This window comes from Ursus maritimus, unplaced genomic scaffold (genome assembly GCF_017311325.1).
Source record: "Ursus maritimus isolate PB19 unplaced genomic scaffold, ASM1731132v1 scaffold_17, whole genome shotgun sequence".
NCBI classification, from domain to species: Eukaryota; Metazoa; Chordata; class Mammalia; order Carnivora; family Ursidae; genus Ursus; species Ursus maritimus.
In genome coordinates, this window is record NW_024424119.1 from 38699676 (window position 1) to 38721906 (window position 22231).

The following is a 22231-nucleotide window of genomic DNA, read 5'->3' on the forward strand; positions in this document are numbered from 1 at the left end:
TTAGGCAGACGTGTCTGCCCACCACAGACCAACTGGAAAACGTCAGCCCATTCTCCACATCGGGGCCTGTGCTTGTGGAGTGTACCACGGAGGAGCCAATCAGTACGTGGGCTTCCTTCAGAGAGTTTACTCCTAAGAAAAGGAAAGAAAGAAGGGGCTGAATTAAGCATGTCCCATTCCTTTCTCAAAATCTTAAATCAGGTAATTTACTCCACCCATGACGCTGTGAGAAGGGTCTAAGGAAAGAATCTAAGAGGAGCATGTAGGGAAAAATCTTATGAAAACCAGGAATAGGGAAGATACATTACCTCCCCAAGCAGTTTCAGTGCCTAAATGCTATTTGCTTAGAGGGAGGTTGAGCAGCAAGAGATACTAAGGGGCAAAAGCTGGATGAGCGTGTCCCTTACCCAGAACCATAGTCAAGCATCCAGACCCAGAGACGAGCAGGAGGCCAGAGAAAGGGTGCCCGAATGGAACATCAAACAAAGGATGGCCAGAAGCCAGCACCTGGAGCAGGAGGATGAAAATCAGAGAAATGGGGACAGGAGAAAAGGGTGAAGCAATGAACAATAACGGGCAAACTCCTGACACAGGAGCTGTTGTCTATGCCTGCGTTTTCCAAGCTCATTGCAGCATACTAGATCAGAACGGTGCCAAAAACCATAAATCCAGAAACATGCTGAAACCCACCCTTACCTCATGGAGTAAAGTCAAGGTTTCCTTGGGTTGACCTAGTCAGAAGCTTTTAAGTACAGAGGGACATCCTTGAGGTGGGATATAGAATTCCACGTGCGCCGCTCTTAGCGAGGGCCTCAGGTTCTGGTACTCCCCACAATATCCTTGGGACTTTTCCCATCATAAGGTATCAGGGCTGTTCAAGCTGAGAAGTGCAGAGACACACTGGATATGAACAGACAGCTAGAAGCTGCAATTGGAGCTGAAAGGCCATGGACTTGGTGATCTCTTTTGGCGTGACAGGTGGTGGTCCTTTGGCTTGGGGCACAAATTAATGGTACATGTATGTCTTAGAGATTGTTTGGAATGTCCTGAAGCTTCCCCAGAAATTAGGCAAATGCTGATATGATGTAGATTTTACGAGGTTTTAACTGTTTAACTATTAAAGTTAGGAATTAGTTTAGTGATTATCAATAGAAAACCAAAAACAATGGGTTAATCAAATTAGAAATTTATTTTTTCTGCTACAATTGAAGTCCTCAGGTAAGCCGACTAAAGCTATTTCGTCAGTTTCACAAAGCCCAAAGGCTTCACGGTAGCACTACTCCAGGGACCCAGTTTCCTTCTGGCTTTATACGCCACAATCCTTAGGGTAACATCCTCGTAGTCATGCCTTCCACATGGCTACTGACACTCCAGCCATCATGTCTACGTTTCAGGGAGAAATAAAGGGAAGGGCACGGAATGAAAAGATGTCTGCTCTTTTAAGTAACTTTTCTGTAAGCCCCACCTGACAATTTCTGCTTATATCTCATTGGGTAGAATGAGGTCAAAGGTTATCCCATGATCAAGGAAGGTGGAGATTTGTACTATTTCAGGTGGGCATACTATTAATATCAATGAAATTAGGTCTGTTGGCTAGGAAGCAGAGAAGAATAGATACTCAAAAGGCAACCCCCTGTCTCTTACACAGAGGTACAAGGAAAAGAGATGAGATGGCCCAAAACTCATTAGTGCTACGTGCGTGGATATTCCGGGTAAAGGATTACAGTGACTTACTAATACTACACAAATTCTACGGGGTTGCCCCAGGGAAATTCATGTGTCAAGAGTAGAACTACTTACTTCATAAACTTCTAAGCTTATCCTTTCTGCAGATGCAATATCACAGTTGTCTTGCACTAAATCAGCGGTTCTAATCCGCATCTTCTGTAAGAGTGCTGGTCTCTCTATCCCAAAATCACCGGAATACTGACTTGCACGACAAACTCCTAGAGCTTGCCTCACAGACACAGTTCAGGCACCATGTTCTATGTGGCGCCATCTCAGAAAAGGCTGCTAGAAGCCATCATGCACCGTGGTGAGGTTTTGCTGAAGGGTGTAAAAGACTCCAGCTGAGCAGGTCCTTTGGGCAGTCTGGGCCACCTTTGGAGTCAGTGGCCGTGTTCTCTCCTGAGAAAGAGGGGTTCTCAAGATGGGGCAGCCTCACGTTCCTCCTAATGTCGCAGCCTGAAGGACGGAGGGCTTGGCTGGCTTCATTGCCCTCCCAGCACCCATTCAGCAGAGAAGTCAGACCTCTCAAAGAGGAAAGCCCACATCCCTAGGTAGTTTGCTGATCCTCCCCCATCCCCCACCCATGTCTCAACTGCTTCAGGCTGGGAGCCCTGGAATGCATGAACGCATCAGCCAGGGTCTTCTTGGAGAAGGTTTTCCCTGCCTCAAAGGCAATCTCCTTCAAGGTATCTCTATCATTTCTTGCCTCTTAGCCTCCACATACCTTAGAATTCATAAACTCTCTACAGATGGTGTTCCACATAGAGATACATACATACATAGTTATCTAGAAGGCTTATGTGAAATTATTCACTCCCTTTTTTAAAAAAATCAATCCTTTGCATAGAAAGGAAAAGGCTTTTAAACAAAAACATTTTAAAGGCATGTGATCATACCTATAAGAAAAAACACGAGATGACGGGAAGGACACAGAGAAGGGGGAGGAGGGGCAATATGTGCTTTTTACTCCCAGGTATAAAACTGATCCCAGCAGAAGCTCATTACAAGATCCAAGCCGGAAACGAGCAAGCTCCCAAAACTACACTCCCCTCTACGTCTTCTACCAGGTTTCCAAACACTATACTAATGTCCATTGTAGGCCCTTCCTCAAATTTTAATCTCGTATTTTCACCCCACTCAATTGCCATCACATAATAAACACACTGGTATGAAAACTTATGTTCTTAGTGGTCTGGGATTGAGACTTCAATCCCACTGAAGTCCACTGATGTCCCTGCCATGGACACTCTCAAGTTATCTGCCCTCCTTGTAGCCCATTAGTGCCCTTGTGTGCCCTTAACAGAAATTATCAACCTCCTTGTGCATTCAGTGGAGAAACAGTTAGATTTTAGACACTGTCACAAAGGAGTGGAAACCAAAGGAGCTGCCACTTTATCAACCCCTAGGCTGATGTGCCCATGACCTCAGAGTTCACCTGCAAGTCACATTTCACTTTAGTGAAGCACTTCTTCATGGTAGCTGGCTAGTTTTTGTAAAAGTAATTTACATCCATTTCCTCTTATTAGGTCATTTGTCCCTCCCACCAGTCCTTCAGGCAGGCATTAATCCATTGTTTTCTCTTGGGACATATTTCCTTCAGTTTTCATACTTTTTGGTATCCTAATATCCTAAAGCAGTAAAGCTTCCAAAAGTGACTTAGCCTAAGATGTTACTCATACATCAAAAAAGTAGTTTTCAGAAATATCTTAAACAGCTAGCTCCTCCCTTCAAATGATTTCTAATGCAGACACTTGATGTGTAAGTCGCTCTATTTTCAGGAGTGAGAGAACCCAGATAGGTGGGCTTGTGCTCCTTCTCAACCCCCCAGGCTGCCCAGAAGGACCTTTCCAGAAATCTAGGAATCTGTAGACCACATTCTGAAAACACTTGTGCTAAAGGAATCTGAATTCTTTAAATACCTTATAAATATTGACAACTTCTACGCTGATTTGGAGACCATGTCATGCTTGGATAGATCTTAGTATTAAAAAGCGTATGAACAACAAATAAGTCAATATAGAATCAATGAAAATATACCACAACAAAGAAGGGAGCCAACCATAAGGCATGAAACCTCAGAATAGAAGTACTGTTAAAAATAATAAAATTATTTCCACAAGAACCAGAAAAAAATCTGGCAACTAGTATTCTCAAAGATACAGAAGCTACGACCCTTGTAAAACAGAAATAGCAGGCTTTAATGAAGAATATAGTTGAATGAGGAAAGAGATACTGAAGAAACTAGAAAAAAGTTCGGGAAAGTCCAATATATCATACTGAAATTAAAAATCCATTGAAGGAGATCAAAAGGTCAAAAGTAGAAGTGACATTGAGTACTTGGAACAATAATATTGACGACAAACTTGAGAAAGTATCACTGCAGAGAGAGGAAATGAGAACAAAATTTTAGATGTGGTAGGAAAAAATAATAATTTTTAAGAACATGGAATCGGTGAGGGGACCTGGGTGGCTCAGTTGGTTAAGCGTCTGCCTTCAGCTCGAGTCATGATCTCAGGGTCCTGGAAATGAGCCCCACATCAGGCTCCTTGCTCATTGGGGAGCCTGCTTCTCCCTCTGCCTGCTGCTCTCCCTGCTTGTGAGCACACTTTCTCTCTTTCTTTCTCTCTGTTGAATAAATAAAATCTTTTTAAAAAGACAAAAAAAGAACATGGAATTCGCTAGATCATCCTGACAGAAAATCACTAAAAAATCATCAGCCTTAAACGCCATATTAGACCAGATGAACTTAACAGACATCAACACAAGAACAGGGAATAAAATCCAACCTAAGATTGATGGTGCCTTGAACAAAGAAGTCAGAAACAGTAGGACCCACAAACAAACAAAATATAGAAAAAAGAAAAAGAAGAAAAATTTTCTGGATCTTAAAAAAAAAAGGCCTGATTCTATTTAAAAAAAAAAAAAAAAAAAAAAAAAAAAAAAAGGGTTAATAATGTCGCAGGAAAATTTAAAAAAAAAAACAGGGTTCATCATGTTCCAGGAACAGTTATTGAAATAGAAACCTTTTCTAGACACAAAAGGGCAAACTATTTTAATTATGCGGATAAAGAAAAGTACTATAAGATGTAAGAAGAAGAAAAGCTTACCTAGAAAGGAAAAAATTCAAGTTTGCCTCAGTCTTCATCACATGCTTAAATTCCAGAAGAAAATGGAGGTGTGTCTGCAAAATGTTGAGGGGAAAAATCCTAGTGAGCCAAAATCCCAAACTTAGTCAACTTCTCCTTTACAAACAAAACCAACAGAAAAAACTTCTCATGCAAGGATTCAGCACAAATACCACAAATGTACCCCAGATAGAAACGTCCTGAAGTACATTCTATAGCTGAAGAAGTTGAAAGAGGCTTTGAGAAGTCAGAAGTCAAAATATAAAGGCACTGCTGTCAGTATGTATAGAAAACAATTTAATGTGGAAAGTAACTATAAAACTTATTGCAAATATAATTTTTCAATTTCACTCAAAGCTAAAAAAAAAAACTTGCAAGGAAACTTTCATTGGTTAAAATAAAATGCTATTTAGCTAATATCATCCTCAATGGGGAAAAACTGAAATCTTTTCCCCTAAGGTCAGGAACACAACAGTTTCCGCTCTCACCACATGGTTCAACATTGTACTAGAAATCCTAGCCTCAGTAATTTGACAACAAAAAGAAATAAAAGGCATCCAGATCAGCAAGGAAGAGCCAAACTTTCACTCTGCACAGACGCCATGATACTCTATGTAGAAAACCTGAAAGACTCCACCAAAAAGTTGCTAGAACTGATACATGAATTCAGCAAATTTGCAGGATATAAAATCAACATACAGAAATCTGTTGCATTCCCATTCACCAATAATGAAGCAACAGAAAGAGAAATCAAGGAATCCATCCCATTTACAATTACACCAAAAACCGTGAGATACCTAGGAATAAATCTAACCAAAAAGATAAAAGATCTATATGCTGAAAACTATAGAACACTTCCAAAAGCAATTGAAGAAGACACCAGGAAATGGAAGAACACTCCGTGCTCTTGGATTAGAAGATCAAATATTGGGGGGTTTTTTGGATCTGGGTTTTTTTTCTTTTTTTTATGTTCAACTAGCCAGCATATAGTATGTCATTAGTTTTTGATGTAGTGTTCAATGATTCATTAGTTGTGTATAACACCCAGTGCTCATCACAACACATGCCCTCCGTAATACCCATCACCCAGTTACCCCATCCCTCCACCCCCCAGAAGAACAAATATTGTTAAAATGTCTATGCTCTCCAAAGCAATCTACACATTCAATGCAATCCCTACCAAAATACCATCAACATTTCCCAAAGAACTGAAAGAAACAACCTTAAAATTTGTTTGGAACCACAAAAGACACTGAATAGCCAAAGTAAAGTTGAAAAAGAAAAACAAAGCCGGAGGCATCACAATTCCGGACTTCAAGCTGTATTATAAAGCTGTAGTCATCAAGACAGTATGGTATTGGCACAAAAACAGACACATAGATTAATTGAACAGAATACAGAATCCAGAAATGGACCCACAACTGTATGGCCAAGTAATCTTCAACAAAACGGGAAAAGACTATCCAATGGAAAAAAGACAGTCTCTTCAAGAAATGGTGTTGGACAAACTGAACAGCAACATGCAGAAGAATGAAATTGGACCACTTTCTTACACCATACACAAAAATAAATTCAAAATGGATGAAAGACCTAAATGTAAGACAGGAAACCATCAAAATCCTAGAGGAAAAAACAGGCAGAAACCTCTTTGACCTGGGCTGCAGCAACTTGGTACTAGACATGTCTCTGGAGGCAAGGGGAAATAAAACCAAAAATGAGCTACTGGGACTACATGAAGATAAAAAGCTTCTGCACAGTGAAGGAAACAATCAACAAAACTAAAAGACAACCAACAGAATGGGTGAAGATATTTGCAAATGACATATTAAAGGGTTAGTATCCAAAATCTATAAATAACTTATCAAACTCAACACCCAAAAAAACAAATAACCCAGTTAAGAAATGGGCAGATGGCATGAACAGACACTTTTCCAAAGAAGACCTATAAATGGACAACAGACACATGAAAAGACGCTCAACATCACTCATCATCAGGGAAATACAAATCAAAACTACAATGAGATACCACCTCACACCTGTCAGAAGGGCTAAAATGAACTCAGGAAACAACAGATGTTGGTGATGGTGCAGAGAAAGGGGAACACTTTTGTGCTGTTGATGGGAATGCAAACTGGTACAACCAGTCTGGAAAACAGTATGGAGGTTCCTCAAAAACGTAAAAATAGAACTACTGTAATACTCAGCAATTGCACTACTAGGTATTTATCCAAAGGATACAAAAATGCTGCTTCAAAGGGTGCTCATGCACCCCAATGTTTACAGCAGCATTATCAACAATAGCCAAATTATGGAAAGAGCCCAAATGTCCATCAACTGATGAATGGATAAAGAAGATATGGTATATATATCCACTTGAATATTACTCACCCATCAAAAGGAATGAACTCTTGTCACTTGCAACATGGATGGAACTAGAGTATATAATGCTAAGTGAAATAAGTCAGAGAAGACAAATACATGATTTCACCCATCTGTGGAATTTAAGAAACAAAACAGATGAACATAGGGGAAGGGAAGGGAAAATAAGATAAAAACAGAGAGGGGGGCAAACCATAAGATTCTCTTAGCTATAGAGAACAACCTGAGGGTTGCTGGAGGGAAAGGGGATGCGGGATGGGTGAAATGGTGGTGGGCACTGAAGAGGGCACTTGTTGGGATGAGCACTGGTTGTTGTATGTAAGTGATGAATCACTAAGTTCTACTCCTGAAACCAGTACTACACAATATGTTAATTAACTGAATTTAAATTTTTAAAAAAGGAAAAAAAGAAAAAAATTTTTAAATAATGAATGAATGAAAACAACTCTGTTTAGGAATAACTCCATGAGCCTAAGTCACAGAAAGGACAGAGGATGTCAAGCTAAGTAAAATTCCTCACCACAAATTAGAAGGAGTTGAAAAGTATTTTCTGAACTTTATTTTTATTTTTAAGAAACCATAAGACCGCCATTTATGATATTCTGATGAACTCAAAGGAAAACTCATGCCACAAGTGGACCCCTACAGCAATTCGAATTTTTTAGGAACTGAATGGTCCAATAACCTGAAACTGAAATTTTAAAGTTGTCGCATATTATTAGTGCCTCTGGGCTCCTCGAGGAAGGAAACAGAAATCCTTTTGAAATGAACCAAACCTCAACACAGGCCCCAAAGAATTCTACTTCCCCCAAAAAAGTATATTTCAAGGAACATGAACAACAGTCAGAAATCACAAAATAAACAAGAAAAGAAGGTACCATAAGAGACAGCCTACGGTAATAATAGAGAGCAAAAGCACACCTTTGAAGAGTTCAGATATTGCCATTATTAGACAAAGAATATGGAAAAGTATATTGGATTAAGATATTTAAAGAAATAAAGAAGTGTGAAAAATATGATTAAAGAGGGGGTGGAGGGGCGCCTGGGTGCTCAGTCGGTTAAGTGTTCAACTCTTGGTTTTCAGCTCAGGTCATGATCTCAGGGTCTTGAGCCCCACGTGGGGCTCCATGCTCAGCACAGAGTCTGCTTAAGATTCTTTCCCTCTGCCTCTCCCCCCGCTTGCACTCGTTCGTGCTCTCTCTCTCTCAAATAAATAAATAAATCTTAAAAAAAAAGGGGGGAGGGCGGAATGGCCAACAGCCTGAAGAGCAACATGCCAAAGTTCTACTGTGACTCCTGCAATCCACACCTCACCCATGACTCTCCATCTGTGAGGAAGACACACTGCAGTGGTAGGAGACACAAAGAGAATGTGCAAGACTGCTAGCAGAAGTGGACGGAAGAGTAGGCCCAGAGCTGCGTATCAACAAGGAAAGATGCCTCCTACTCCATTCTCTGCTCTTCCTCCTGAAAGAGCAATAATCCCACCTCCCCCAGTCTTCCAGGTCCTCCTTGCCCTGGTATGATGCCAGCACCCCATATGGGGAGCCCTCCCATGATGCCAATGATAGGCCCTCCTCCTCCTGGGATGACGCCAGTGGGACCTGCTCCTAGAATGAGGCCACCTATGGGGGGCTACATGCCAAAGATGCGTGGGCCCCCAATGATAAGACCTCCTGCCCTTCCCATGATGGTGCCCATTCAGCCAGGAATGACTCCACCAGACAGATAAAGAGAGAGGGGAGCCTCTTTATATCCATTTTACGTTACTTGTCCTACTTCACCAGGAGACCATGTGCGGTGACTCTGGGTGTTTTCTAACAGCAGGACAGGGAAGACTTGCTCCCCCTCCTATCAAAGAGAGAATAGTTTTGGCAGGTGACTAATGGGACCCCCCCCCAAAAAAAAAGCAATTTTCATTTGTATTGTGAAATGTGATAATAAAATTGTTAACTGTTTTAGTTAAAAAAATAATAAATAAAAATAAAATATGATTACAGAACATGAGACTATTAAAAAACACTATAGACTGAATGCTTGCATCCCCTCAAAATTCATATGTTGAAACCTAACCCCAATGTGATGGTGTTAGAAGTGGGAGACTTTAGGAGGTAATTAGATCATGAGGGTGGAGCCCTCATGAATGGGTTAGTGCCCTTAAAAAAGAGACCTCAGTGAACTCCTTCACCCCTTCTTCCATGTGAGGACACAGTAAGAAGATAGCCGTCCATGAACCAGGAACCAGGCTCTCACCAGACACAAATCTGCCAGCACCTTGATCTTAGACTGCCCAGCCTCCAGAGCTATGAGAAATAAATGTTTGTCATTTAAGTCACCCACCCTATGGTATTTTTATTATAGCAGCCTGAAGAGACTAAGACAAAAATAAGCAAGTCTCAAAAGAACCAAATTGTATTCCAAGTAACAAAAAATAATAATAAAGTCATTGAAACGAACAAATTCCATGGAAAAATTAAACCAGAAGATTAGACACAAATTATAGTATTAGCAAAATGTTAAGTAGTTATGAAGAATTAATGCATATGCACATTACAGAGACAAAAATATGGAAAATATAATAGGTAGAAAAAAACAGAAGATAAAATAAGTGTCTAACATAGGTCTAATTGGAGTTTCAGAAGGAAGGGAGAAATAGAATGGAGAAGAGGTAATATCTAAAGAGATAATGACTAGTAATTTCTCAGAAGAAACCAATACACAGTTTTAAGAAATCCAGTAAATTCCAAGGAGGATAAATAAAAAGAAATCCATACCTAGATTTCATCATAATGAAATATTAGAATATCTAAAACCAGAAGTTTTTTCAAACAACAGCCAGACTGGAAAGACAAGTCAGTGTCAAAGGAGAGACAATGATAACTAATGTCCTATCAGCAAAAATGGAAACGAGAAAGAGTGAAATGTATGTTCAATGTGATGAGAAAAAAATCTAGCAAAATATATCCCGTAAAAAAAGATTTCAACAGCAAGTGTAAAATAAAGACATTTTCAGACAAAATAAAATTTAAGAATTTGCCACCATTAGACCATCATTAAATTCTAAAATGAAGTTGTCCATTAGAAATATAATGAGCAATATGTAAATTTAAATGCTCTAGTACAGAGCCACATTTTTAAAGGTAAAATCAATTTTAATAATGATCTATTTAATCTAATCAAAAATGATTTCAATATGTAATCATTGTAAAAATCATCAATAATATATTTCACCCTTTTTTTGTACTAGGTGTTTGAAATCCAGTATGCACTTAATACTAACAGCACATCTCAATTGAGACTAGTAATTATATTTCAAGTGCTCCATATCCACAGGACTGGTGGTTACCATATTGGTCAGTGCAGTGCTAATAGACATACTTAGAAGGAAAATTATTTCTGGTGAAATGGCTGAGATGCAAGAAGAGAGGATGAGCAAAGCGAATGATAAAAAGGTGGGCAAAATCAATGTTCCAAGGGACACTGACTGTGTAAAACAATAATATTTATATTGTACACCGGAAGTCAGGGAAAGGTTTGATGAGATTCTGTTTAAATAGTCTGGGGCAAGACTACTTCACGAGGCTGTTGTGTACCTCATATTGCATCATATTAAGAGGTACACAACATCTACTCAGTAACGGCAAGACTGGGTCAGGGTGAAACAGCCAAATCCCTCTATCACAAAGTCAAATTTTTCTCACTTTGTACCAAAAATCAATCCATGGGGTGAGAACCAGGCAGAGGAAACAAGTACAAAGTCTGTGAGACAGAAGTACGTCTGGTGTGTTTGAGAAATAGTAGGGAGAAAGATTCCCTACACTCTAGCCTGTGGCTAAGCTAATATCTGATATCAGGGTCATGGACCCATTGACGGTTCTCTTAATAGGAATGTATCAGAATCACTAAAGGAACTGTTTAATGACTGAGGATCATTTAATCAGGATTGATAAGTAATCCCTGAGGCAAACAACTGTTGATATTAAACCTAGATCCCCTTGAAATCCTTGGGCCATTTCTCTGTACCCACCCCCCTCCGCGGCTTCTTTGTGCCTTTGCCTCTGTGGGCCTCATCTGTGACTATCTTCAGGAGATTGCCCTCAGCCACAGATGCCATGTTGCCTGCCTGCCTGTACAAAAGGCCGGAAGTATCTGAGCGCCTGCGTACCTCTTAGTTTGGGTGGCCCTGAGCCATTGAATGACTTAGGAAAGCCCAGCTCTCTTTCAAGTTAGGACAAAATATGAGCTATCATTCATTCTCCAAAGCTTTCCCGTACAATCCAGCTGAGGCGAGAACTGTGCCAGAAATTGCACCCTTGCTTGGATTCCTTCTTTTCAGTGATCCATTTCTCCTACTCCCTTATCTGTTTCTCCTGAGAGCAATTCCCTAATAAACCACTTGCGCGTAAATACTCAATTTAGGGTTGGCATCCGCAGAGCCAGACACAGGGGAGTCCCTAATTCTGAATGCCACATAACACCTGGAATATATAACAAATCTGATCTAATTCTATATACTCATATGCAAACTGGAACATAAACAGGCACCCTTTCTACTTCCATTTGAAGTGATTGGTTTCTGTTAGCACACACCATAAACAATTCACGGCCAGCAATCAGTGCAAGGCTGATCCGTGAGTGGCAACTACCAGCCAGGGTCCAACACTGTACAGGCCACAGTGTTAAGCTGCTCTCATACACACAGTATTAGCATTATTGAAAACTCAGCTGTGCATCACTCTTCGGGATGTGTAAAACTTACTTGGTTCTTGAATACAAGCAAACCGCTCACCATTCCTAAAGACTGAATGTGGCGTTTATTGTGTCAGAGACAATGAGTCTAGTGTTTGGCGCTCAGACTACATGTTTCAAAGGGAATCTTTGTCTGTTTAACATGAAATAAATCAGACTCTATATTTATTGGGAAAAAGAGCAATCCAGCAACCTTCACTCAAAGAAATCAGCCCTGGCAGTCCTTAAGTTACAACTGTTAGGTAAAGCCATAGGTAGCCATTTAGAAATACAAGCCGGAGACTTCTAAGAGGGGCTGAGAAGAAACCAGTAAACAGAACCTACCCCTCACCTTTCTCTAGCCATTTTTAGTCACTGAGAATTTGTTTACAATTACGTGAATTGTTTTCAAGTATATTTCTACAGGAACTTTTTACAAACCAAAATTTCTCCCAATGACACCATTTAAATATTTACAGATACAAGCACGTGATAGTTCGAAGTTCTGCAAATAATGTAGAGAAACCTCATCAGGTTGGGCTCTAGGGGTTTATAAGAAAGATTTTGAAAATTATCTGCTGAGGTTCATTATTGTCCTTTAAAGGACACCTACACATACACATACCAGTAATGGAAACATCAAAAAAAAATTTCTCTAACCTTATATTAAGAGTGTAACTTTGGGAGGGAGTCATAGGAGGACCCTGGGCTTGCCTCATCCCTCGAACACAGCTAGATTAATACCAAATCATTTTCAACAACTAGGAAATCGATCTGAGGAGTAAGAAAACAATGCATGATTGAAGGGAGAAAACGTGGCAGGTGTAAGGTTCAGAGATGTGAATTGGGGGAGACAAAGGCTGGGGTGCCCTGGAAGGGAGGGAACCCTTTTCATGGAGGAAAGTCAGAGAAGTGGGAGAGAGAGCAGCATGTAGGGTTTGCACGAGGCGCCACGGTGTGGGGGTCCCCTGGGTCGCACTGGAAGTCAACATTCCCCTTCCTGGAGGACATTTGGAAGAGGATAGATTGCCTCTCCAAGGACAGAAGGCCCACCGGGCACCACTGAGCGGCCATTCAACAGCAGTGGACAGAGGTGCGCGCGGAGGGCCGATAACCTGGTCACAGGTTCCTGCTGTGCTTCACCCTAGACTCCAGGCACCCAAGCAAGCCTGCCTCTGCTTTTCTGGGGCATAATGACACCGGGTGCACTGGGAGGCTCTCCTCCGGGGGCGGGGACCTGCGCCTTGCCGGATCCTTTAAGATTTGGAGTTTTGCATGCCAGCTGCCAGCCAGAGATAAAACACAGAACTGTGGCGCCAGGCATGCAGATGGTGAGCACAGACAGGGTGAGGGCAGGGATCTGATGAAAGCCTGGGACATGGGAGGGGAGATTGTTCGCTTTTCTGTAAGGGCTTCCTGAACAGCGCCAGCAGCGAGCCCCCCTCCCCAGAGACAAAGAGAGCAGAGTGACGCGCACTTCCCCCGCCCGCCCACCAGCACAGTTGGACTTCGGAGAGAAACAGCGCCTCCAGCGGAGGCTAGAGTCCCTTGCACCAAACACTGCAGGGCTGGGGCATCTTTATAAGAGCAGGTCAGACTGTGAGCCGTGCAGCAGGCCTCCCCCCGAGAAGACCCGAGAAGACCAACACAGGCCCCCACAGATACCAAGTCTACTGATTATAGAGTGCGCCAAAGCGTCAGCTTCAGTTCTAGTGGAAACAGGACCAGGCTTTTCTTTCCTTCTTTCTTTCTTCCTTTTTTTGTTTTAAATCAGGCTTATAGTTTTTTGTTCATTTGTTGATTTGTTGCTTTTTCTCGCTTTTTGGATCAGGCTTTTTTTTTTTTTTTTCCTTCTTTCTTTTTGGAATCAGGCTTACAGCTTTTTGTTTATTTGCTTGCTTTTTTATTCCTTTTCTGTATCTCTTTTCTTAGATCAGGCTTTTTAAAAAAAAATCAGACTTAACAGACAAATCAAAGCACACCTAGTTCAAGGTCCAAACACTCCTCACTGCAAGCAAAGAGGAACTCTTCAGAGGATTGACCTGCGGGAAACAGCAACCAAACCACAACAGCAGAGTGCGTACAGCATATGCCAGAAACACTTCCTGAACTGCCAGGCCCTGGACAGTGTATGACACCTTCTTTATATCATTATTCTCAGGAGCAGAAAACAACAAGCTTTCATAACACACAAAAGACAGAATGACAAGATGGATGAATTCTCCCCATGAGAAAGATCAAGAAGAAATCACAGCCAGGGATTTGCTCAAAACAGATATAAGCAATATATATGAACAAGAATTTAGAACAGTCATAAGAATACTAGCTGGGCTTGAAAGAAGCATAGAAGACACCAGAGAAGACACCAAAACCAAGATGCAAAACTGACTGAATATAATCACAATGAGAATGGAAGAAACAGAGGAACGAATAGGTGATATAGAAGATAAAATTATGGAAAATAATGAAGCTGAAAAGAAGAGAGAAAGAAAACTATTAGATCATGAATATTGACTTAGGAAACTCAGCAATTCCATGAAGCGTAATAATATCATATCACAGGAGTCCCAGAAGAAGAAGAGTGGGGAAAAAGGGGGCAGAAAGTTTATTTGAACAAATTATAGCTGAGAACTTCCCTAATCTGGGGAAGGAAACAGGCATTCAAGTCTAAGAGGCACAGAGAACTCCCCTCAAAATCAACAAAAACAGGTCAACACCAAGACACATCATAGTGAAACTTGCAAAATACAAAGATAAAGAGAGAATTCTGAAAGCAGCTCAGGAGAAAAGGTCCTTAACCTACAAGTGTAGACACATAAGGTTAGCAGCAGACCTGCCCAGAAAAACTTGGCAGGCCAGAAGAGAGTGGCATGATAAATTCCACAAGCTAAATGGGAAAAAATGCAGCCAAGAATACTATATCCATCAAGGCTGTCATTCAGCATAGAGGGAGAGATAAAACGTTTCCAAGACAAGCAAAACTAAAGGAGTTTGTGAACACTAGACCAGCTCTGCAAAAAATATTAAAGGGGACCCTTTGAGCAGAAAAGAGAGATCAAAAGCAACAAAGACTAGAAAGGAACAGAGACAAACTACAAGAACAGCGACTTTACAGGTAATACAATGGCACTAAATTCATAGCTATCAATAATTACTCTGAATACAAATGTACTAAATGCTCCAATCAAAAGATATAGGGTATCAGAATGGATTTAAAAAAAAAAAACCCAAGACCCATCGATATGCTGCTTACAAGAGACTCATTTTAGGCCCAAAGACACCTCCGGATTGAAAGTGAGGGGATGGAGAACCATTTATCATGCTAATGGACATCAAAAGAAAGCTGGAGTAACCATCCTAATATCAGACAAACTTGATTTTAAACCGAAGGCTGTAATAAGAGATGAAGAAGGGCACTATATCATAATAAAGGGGTCTAGCCAACCAGAAGATCTAACAATACATATTTATGCCCCCAACTTGAAACAGCCAAATATATTAATCAATTAATAACAAACTTAAAGAAACGCATTGATGATAATACAATAATAGCAGGGGACATTAACACCCCACTCACAGCAATGGACAGATTATCTAAGCAGAAGATCAACAAGGAAACAAGGGCTTTGAATGACACACTGGAACAGACGGACTTAACAGATACATTCAGAGCATTTCATCCTAAAGCAGCAGAATACACATTCTTTTCAAGTACACATGGAACATTCTCCAGATTAGATCACATACTGGGTCACAAATCAGGCCTCAATTGGTACAAAAAGATTGAGATTATACCATGCATATTTTCAGAACACAACACTATAAAACTTGAAGTCAACCACAGTAAAAAAAATTTGGAAAGACCACAAATACATGGAGGTTAAAGAACACCCTGCTAAAGAATGAATGGGTTAACCAGGAAATTAAAGAAGAAATTAAAAAATACATGCAAGCAAATGAAAATGAAAACACTACAGTCCAAAACCTTTGAGAGGCAGCAAAGATGATCATAAGAGGGAAGTATATAGCAATACAGGCCTTTCTCAAGAAGCAAGAAAAGCCTCAAATACACAACGTTACCTTACACCTAAAGTAGCTGGAAAAAGAACAGCAAATAAAGCCAAAAACCAGCAGTAAAAGAGAAATAACTAAGATTAGAACAGAAATAAAAGATAGAGAAACAAACAAACAAAACAGTAGAACGGATCAATGAAGCTGGGAGCTGGTTCTTTGAAAGAATTAACAAAATTGACAAACCCCTAGCCAGCCTTATCACAAAGAAAAGAGAAAGGACCCAAAGAAATAAAATCATGAATGAAAAAGGAGAGATCAAAACCAAACACAACAGAAATACAAACAATTATAAGAGAATATTACATGCCAAAAAATTGGGCAATCAGGAAGAAATGAATAAACTCCTAGAAACATATAAACTACCAAAACTGAAACAGAAAGAAAGAGAAAATTTGAACAGACTCATAACCAGCAAAGAAACTGAATCAGTAATCAAAAATCTTCCAACAAACAAGAGTCCAGGACCAGATGGCCCCAGGGGAATTCTACCAAACATTTAAAGATGAATTAACACATATTCTTCTGAAGCTGTACCAAAAAATAGAACTGGAAGGAAAACCCAGACTCATTCTGAGGCCAGCATTACCTTGATTCCAAACCCAAAGACCCCACTAAAAAGGAGGATTACAGACCAATATTCCTGATGAACATGGATGCAAAAATTCTCAACAAGTACTAGCTAATCTAATCCAACAGTACATTAAAAGGATTATTCACCATGATCAAGTGGGATTTATTCCTGGGCTGCAGGGGCAGTTCAATGTCCACAAATAGATCAATGTAATACACCACATTAATAAAAGAAAGGATAGAGTGCTTGGGTGGCTCAGTCCGTTACATGTCCAACTCTGGATTTCAGCTCAGGTCATAATCTCAGGATCATGAAATCAAGCCCCACATCAGGCTCCATTCTCAGCAGGGCGTCTGCTTGAGATTCTCTCTCTCCTTCTCCTTCTGCCCCTCCCCCCATGCTCTCTGTCTTTCTTTCAAATAAATAAATCTTGAAAAAAAAGAAAAGAAATAAAGGATAAGAATCACATGATCCTCTCAATAGATGCAGAAAAAGCATTTGACAAAATACAGCATCCTTTCTTAATAAAAACTCTCAAGAAAGTAGGGATAGAAGGAACATACCTCAACATCATAAAGGCCATATACTAAAGAACTACAGCTAATATCATCCTCAACAGGGGAAAAACTGAGAGCTTCTCTCCTGAGGTCAGGAAGGGATATCCACTCTTACCACTGTTGTTCAACATAGTATTGGAAGTCCTAGCCTCAGCAATCAGACAACAAAAAAGCAAGGAAGAAGTCAAACTTTCACTCTTTGTGGACAGCATGAGACCCTATGTAGAAAACCCAAAAGTCTCCACCAAAAAAATTGCCAGAACTGATACATGAATTCAGCAAAGTCACAGGATATAAAATCAACATACAGAAATATGTTGCATTTAAAAAAAGAAGAAATCTGTTACACTTCTATATACCAATAATGAAGCAGCAGAAAGAGTAATCAAGGAACCCATCCCATTTACAATTGCACCAAAAATCATAAGATACCTAGGAATAAGCCTAACCAAAGAGGTAAAAGATCTGTATGCTGAAAACTATGGAACATTTATGAAAGAAATGGAAGAAGACACAAAGAAATGGAAAAACATTCCATGTTCTTGGAATGGAAGAACAAATATTGTTAAAATATCCATCCTACCCAAAGCAATCATTCCTTGCAATCCCTACCAAAATAACACCAGCATTTTTCACACAGCTAGAACAAATAATCCTAAGATTTGTATGGAATTAGGAAAGATCCTGAATAGCCAAGGTAATGTTGAAAAAGAAAAACAAAATGGGAGGCATCACAATTCCAGACTTCAAGTTGTGTTACAAAGCTGTAATCATCAAGGCAGTATGGTACTGGCACAAAAACAGACACACAGATCAATGGAACAGAATGGAGAACCCAGAAATGGACCCACAACTATATGGTCAACTAATCTTCAACAAAGCAGGAAAGAATATCCAATGGAGGGGTACCTGGGTGGCTCAGTCAATTAAGTGTCTGCCTTCAGCTCAGGTCAGGATCCCAGGATCCCAGGATAAAGCCCTGCATCAGGCTCCCTGCTCAGTGGGGAGTCTGCTTCTTCCTCTCCCTCTATCCTTTCCCCCTGCGCATACTCTTTCTCTTTCTCAAATAAAATAAAATCTATAAGAAAAAAAAAGAACTCATCAAAATCAACAGTCAAAAAATAAATAATCCAGTTAAAAAATGGGCAGAAGACATGAACAGACATTTGTCCAAAGAAGACATACAAATGGCCAACAGACACATGAAAAGATGCTCAACATCACTCATCATCAGGGAAATGCAAATCAAAACCACAATGAAATACCATCTCACACCAGTCAGAAGGGCTAAAATTAACAACTCAGGAAACAACAGATGTTGGCGAGGATGCAGAGAAAGGGGAACCCCTTTCACACTGTTGGTGGGAATGCAAACTGGTGCGGCCACTCTGGAAAAGGAGTACAGAGGTTCCTCAAAAAGTTAAAAATAGAACTACTGTGTAACTCAGCAATTTCACTACTAGGTATTCATCCAAAGGATACAAACATAGTGATTCAAAGGGGCACATGCACCAAATGTTTATAGCAGCACCATCAACAATAGCCAAATTATGGAAAGAGCCCAAATGTCCATCAACTGGTGATGAATGGATAAAGAAGATGTGGTACATATATATAAGGGAATATTACTCAGCCATCAAAAAGAATGAACTCTTGCCATTTGCAACAACATGGATGGAACTGGAGTGTATTATGCTAAGTGAAATAAGGCAGTCAGAGAAAAACAAATACCATAAGATTTCACCCACAGGTAGAATTTAAGAAACAAAACAGATGAACATGGGGGAAGGGAAGGGAAAATAAAATAAGATAAAAGCAGACAGGGAGCCAAACCATAAGAGTCTCTTAACTATAGAGAACAACCTGAGGGTTGATGGACGGAGGTGGATGGGGGATGGGTTATCAATGGGTAATGGGCATTAAGGAGGGCACTTGTTGGGATGAGCACTGGTTGTTTTATGTAAGTGATGAATCACTAAGTTCGACTCCTGAAACCAGTACTACACAATATGTTAACTAACTTTAATTTAAATAAAATAATAATAATAATAATAATAATAATAATAGAAGAGTATAACTTTGTGCTGTTGGACGAGACAAGATATGCCTGTCATCTATGACAGACATGCCCAGGAATGTTAAAATGTAATTGGCCATGCAAATAGGATATGCCTAAAGCCAGTGCCAGAGTATCTCACAGAGATTCTTACCAAGCTAAAGCTGTCTTAAAGGAATCAATTAAGAGAAGGGATAGTTTCATGCTTTTAGAAACATCTATTTACAGGCAAACAACTAATGTGCCAATTAAAATCATTCATCTCTATTCACCAGGCAAGGCCTCCAAAGGTATAAAATGAGCTGTCATGCCTTACTCTAGTCTTGGATATTGTGTGATCTTTAATACAATCTACTTCCTTATCTCATATTGGCCTTCTCTAACTCTTTTAGAAATATTTTTATTATATTTATTTAGCATAAAAGGTAATAATTCCAGGAAAAAGAAAGAAAATCTTATCTTAAAATATAACTTCCTAAATACAGCAAATACACATGGGAATTCAATATATGGCAAATTCTGTGCTTCTATAATCTTGAAGTGATTTGGTTACAGAAAAATGTAAAAATGCCTGCATATGAAAACTCACATAAGAAAAGCCAAAAAATAAACAGAAAGCTGAAAAAAAATTCACAATTGAAATTACAGATGAAGGCCTTATTTTCCTAATACATTTTTAAATATCTTAACAATAAGAGTAAGAGTCTAATTTCACGTAGGTAAAGGATATGAAAAGACAGTTCACAGAAAAGAAATGAAAATGGTCCCTAAAACATAACTACTATCATTCATAACAGAAGTACTTCATTGAAACCACACTGAAATATCATTTTTACCTATCAAATTATGATCAAAAAGGTAATAAATGGGACTGCTAAAGAATATAAGCATGTTGAGGCGATTATGGTAAGTGAAATAAGTCAGAGACTGTATGATTTCACTTATATAGGGAATCTGAAAAACAAAACAAAACCCAAAGATACAGAGAACAGACTGGTGGTTATCAGAGGGGAAGGGGGCTGGAGGATGGGCAAAACGGGTGAAGGAGGCCAACTGTATGATAACTAGACTTACTGTGGTCATCACTCTGTAGTATGTACAAAGATCAAATTACTATGTTGTACACCTGAAACTAGTATGTTATATAGCAATTTTTTCTCAGTTAAAAACAAAAATAAAAACAGACAAAAAAAAAAGAATGTCGGCATTGATGATAAGAATATATTATATTTATATGGGGGAGAATATATATATATTATCTATAGAGGGCAATTTGGCAATATAAAAATTGAAAATGCACAGGGCCTTTGATATGGCAATTCCTTTTCTAGTAATTTACCCTAAAGATATATCCCAATGAGCAAAAAGATTATATCTACATCTATAGCTATATCCATATCCACATCCATTCATCTATGTATCTATCTATCCATCCATCCATCCTCAATAGAAAGGTATTCAAGAATGTAGCAGAGGCTAAGCTCAGGAAGGGCAATAAGTAATGGAGTGCTTTACATCTAGTTAGACTCATTTGCAGTTCTTGGGCTTTGAGCCTTTTTATCTTTTCAAAAAAAAATTTTAACAGAAATTTTCAAAAGCACCATATTCTAAGCATGGATATGAGGCACTATAGAAATAGAAGCTCCCCTTCTGTTGGTTATTTGATTCATTTCTTTGATCCAAAGTCATTCACAAGACTGATTAAAATACTCTGGAGTGCAGCATGTACGATAAATAGCTCAAATATATTCAAGGTTTTGGACAGTAGATATACTTTTCCATTGACACCGAAGTGCAAGAAATGTGCCTAGCCCTTTGTAGTACTTTCTTCACCTTTGTGCGATTTCTCCAGGGGGATGTGGGAACATACAACAAGACATCACCACTGGTCTTAAGTAGGTGCAGAAGTTTCCACTGAATACTTTGCCACCTTGACCACTTTACATCAGTGCCTCATCTAACCCCTACAAAGCCATTAATAGGAAAGTATTTATATCTTCATCAATCTGAGATTCAGAGAATCAACCAAGTGGCGCAAGAGGGCCAGAGGACTAGCAACCTGCTGGGCTGGGAAGCAAATCCACATATATTTGGTGCCTCAGTGGAGTGTGGACATCAGGTGAACAAGAATCACAAATAACTACATACACAAAAGTGTGTTTTTAATCAATGCTTTTTGATGGAAATTAATGAGGGCGCATTGTTCCTAAAATATTTGTAAACTGATAAAAATGTATTAAATGCAGATAGGAAAATACAGACTTAGATCTGATTCTATTAACACACACACACACACACACACAAAATCAAGCATAAATTTAAGAATCTTCTGAGGCTCAGAATAATACTGAAAACAATTTAAGTGCTCACACAACTAGCCTAGCTTTACCAATGAGAAAAGCTCAAATCATCCCTCATCAATTTTTTGGAATTGTGTAATGGTATATCATGATACTGGTCAAGTATGTGTGGCTTATTTTATACCAGATCTGCACAATGAAGTCTCTGTTGAAAGGATTTGGGTTTTTAGGTTTACTTTGCAGTATCTGGTTTAAAAGGAAAAAGGACTCAACGTTACAGCAGGCAACAAACTTGAGAGAAATAGCAGGAAGGACTTAGAACATGAATTCTTTTCAGTCCCAAAGAGACGCTGTTCCAACAGGACTCAGGTCAGAGGGCTGGGCACTGCTGGGGCAGGTCACATGGCCGATCTGGGCGAACTTGTTTCGTGAAGAAACAGATGATTTCTAGCTATGAGGCTGTTGTTCCTATAACTTTTTAGCAACAGTTAAATCCATTAAATCCATTCCAAAATGACAAGCAAAAGAAAAGAACATTCTGAAGAAACTGCAGATGAATGGAGTTTTCCCCTGCCTCCTTGGGAATATTATGAGCATCTTACAAAAGGGGCCATATCCTGTTTCCTTCTCTGGTTGCTACAACTGTGGTTTGTATATTGGCTGTATCACTAATGTGAATTTATAACCCAAAAACGCCAAAAGAAAAAAAAAAA

General features: G+C 39.5%; 1 protein-coding gene and 1 pseudogene across 1 annotated transcript in view; one reads left to right on the forward strand and one right to left on the reverse strand.

Moving 5' to 3' along the window:
- LPAR1 (lysophosphatidic acid receptor 1) overlaps window positions 1–22231 on the reverse strand; it is a 340256-nt gene that overhangs the window by 302169 nt on the left and 15856 nt on the right.
- On the forward strand, window positions 8481–9101 carry LOC103678572 (annotated as a pseudogene).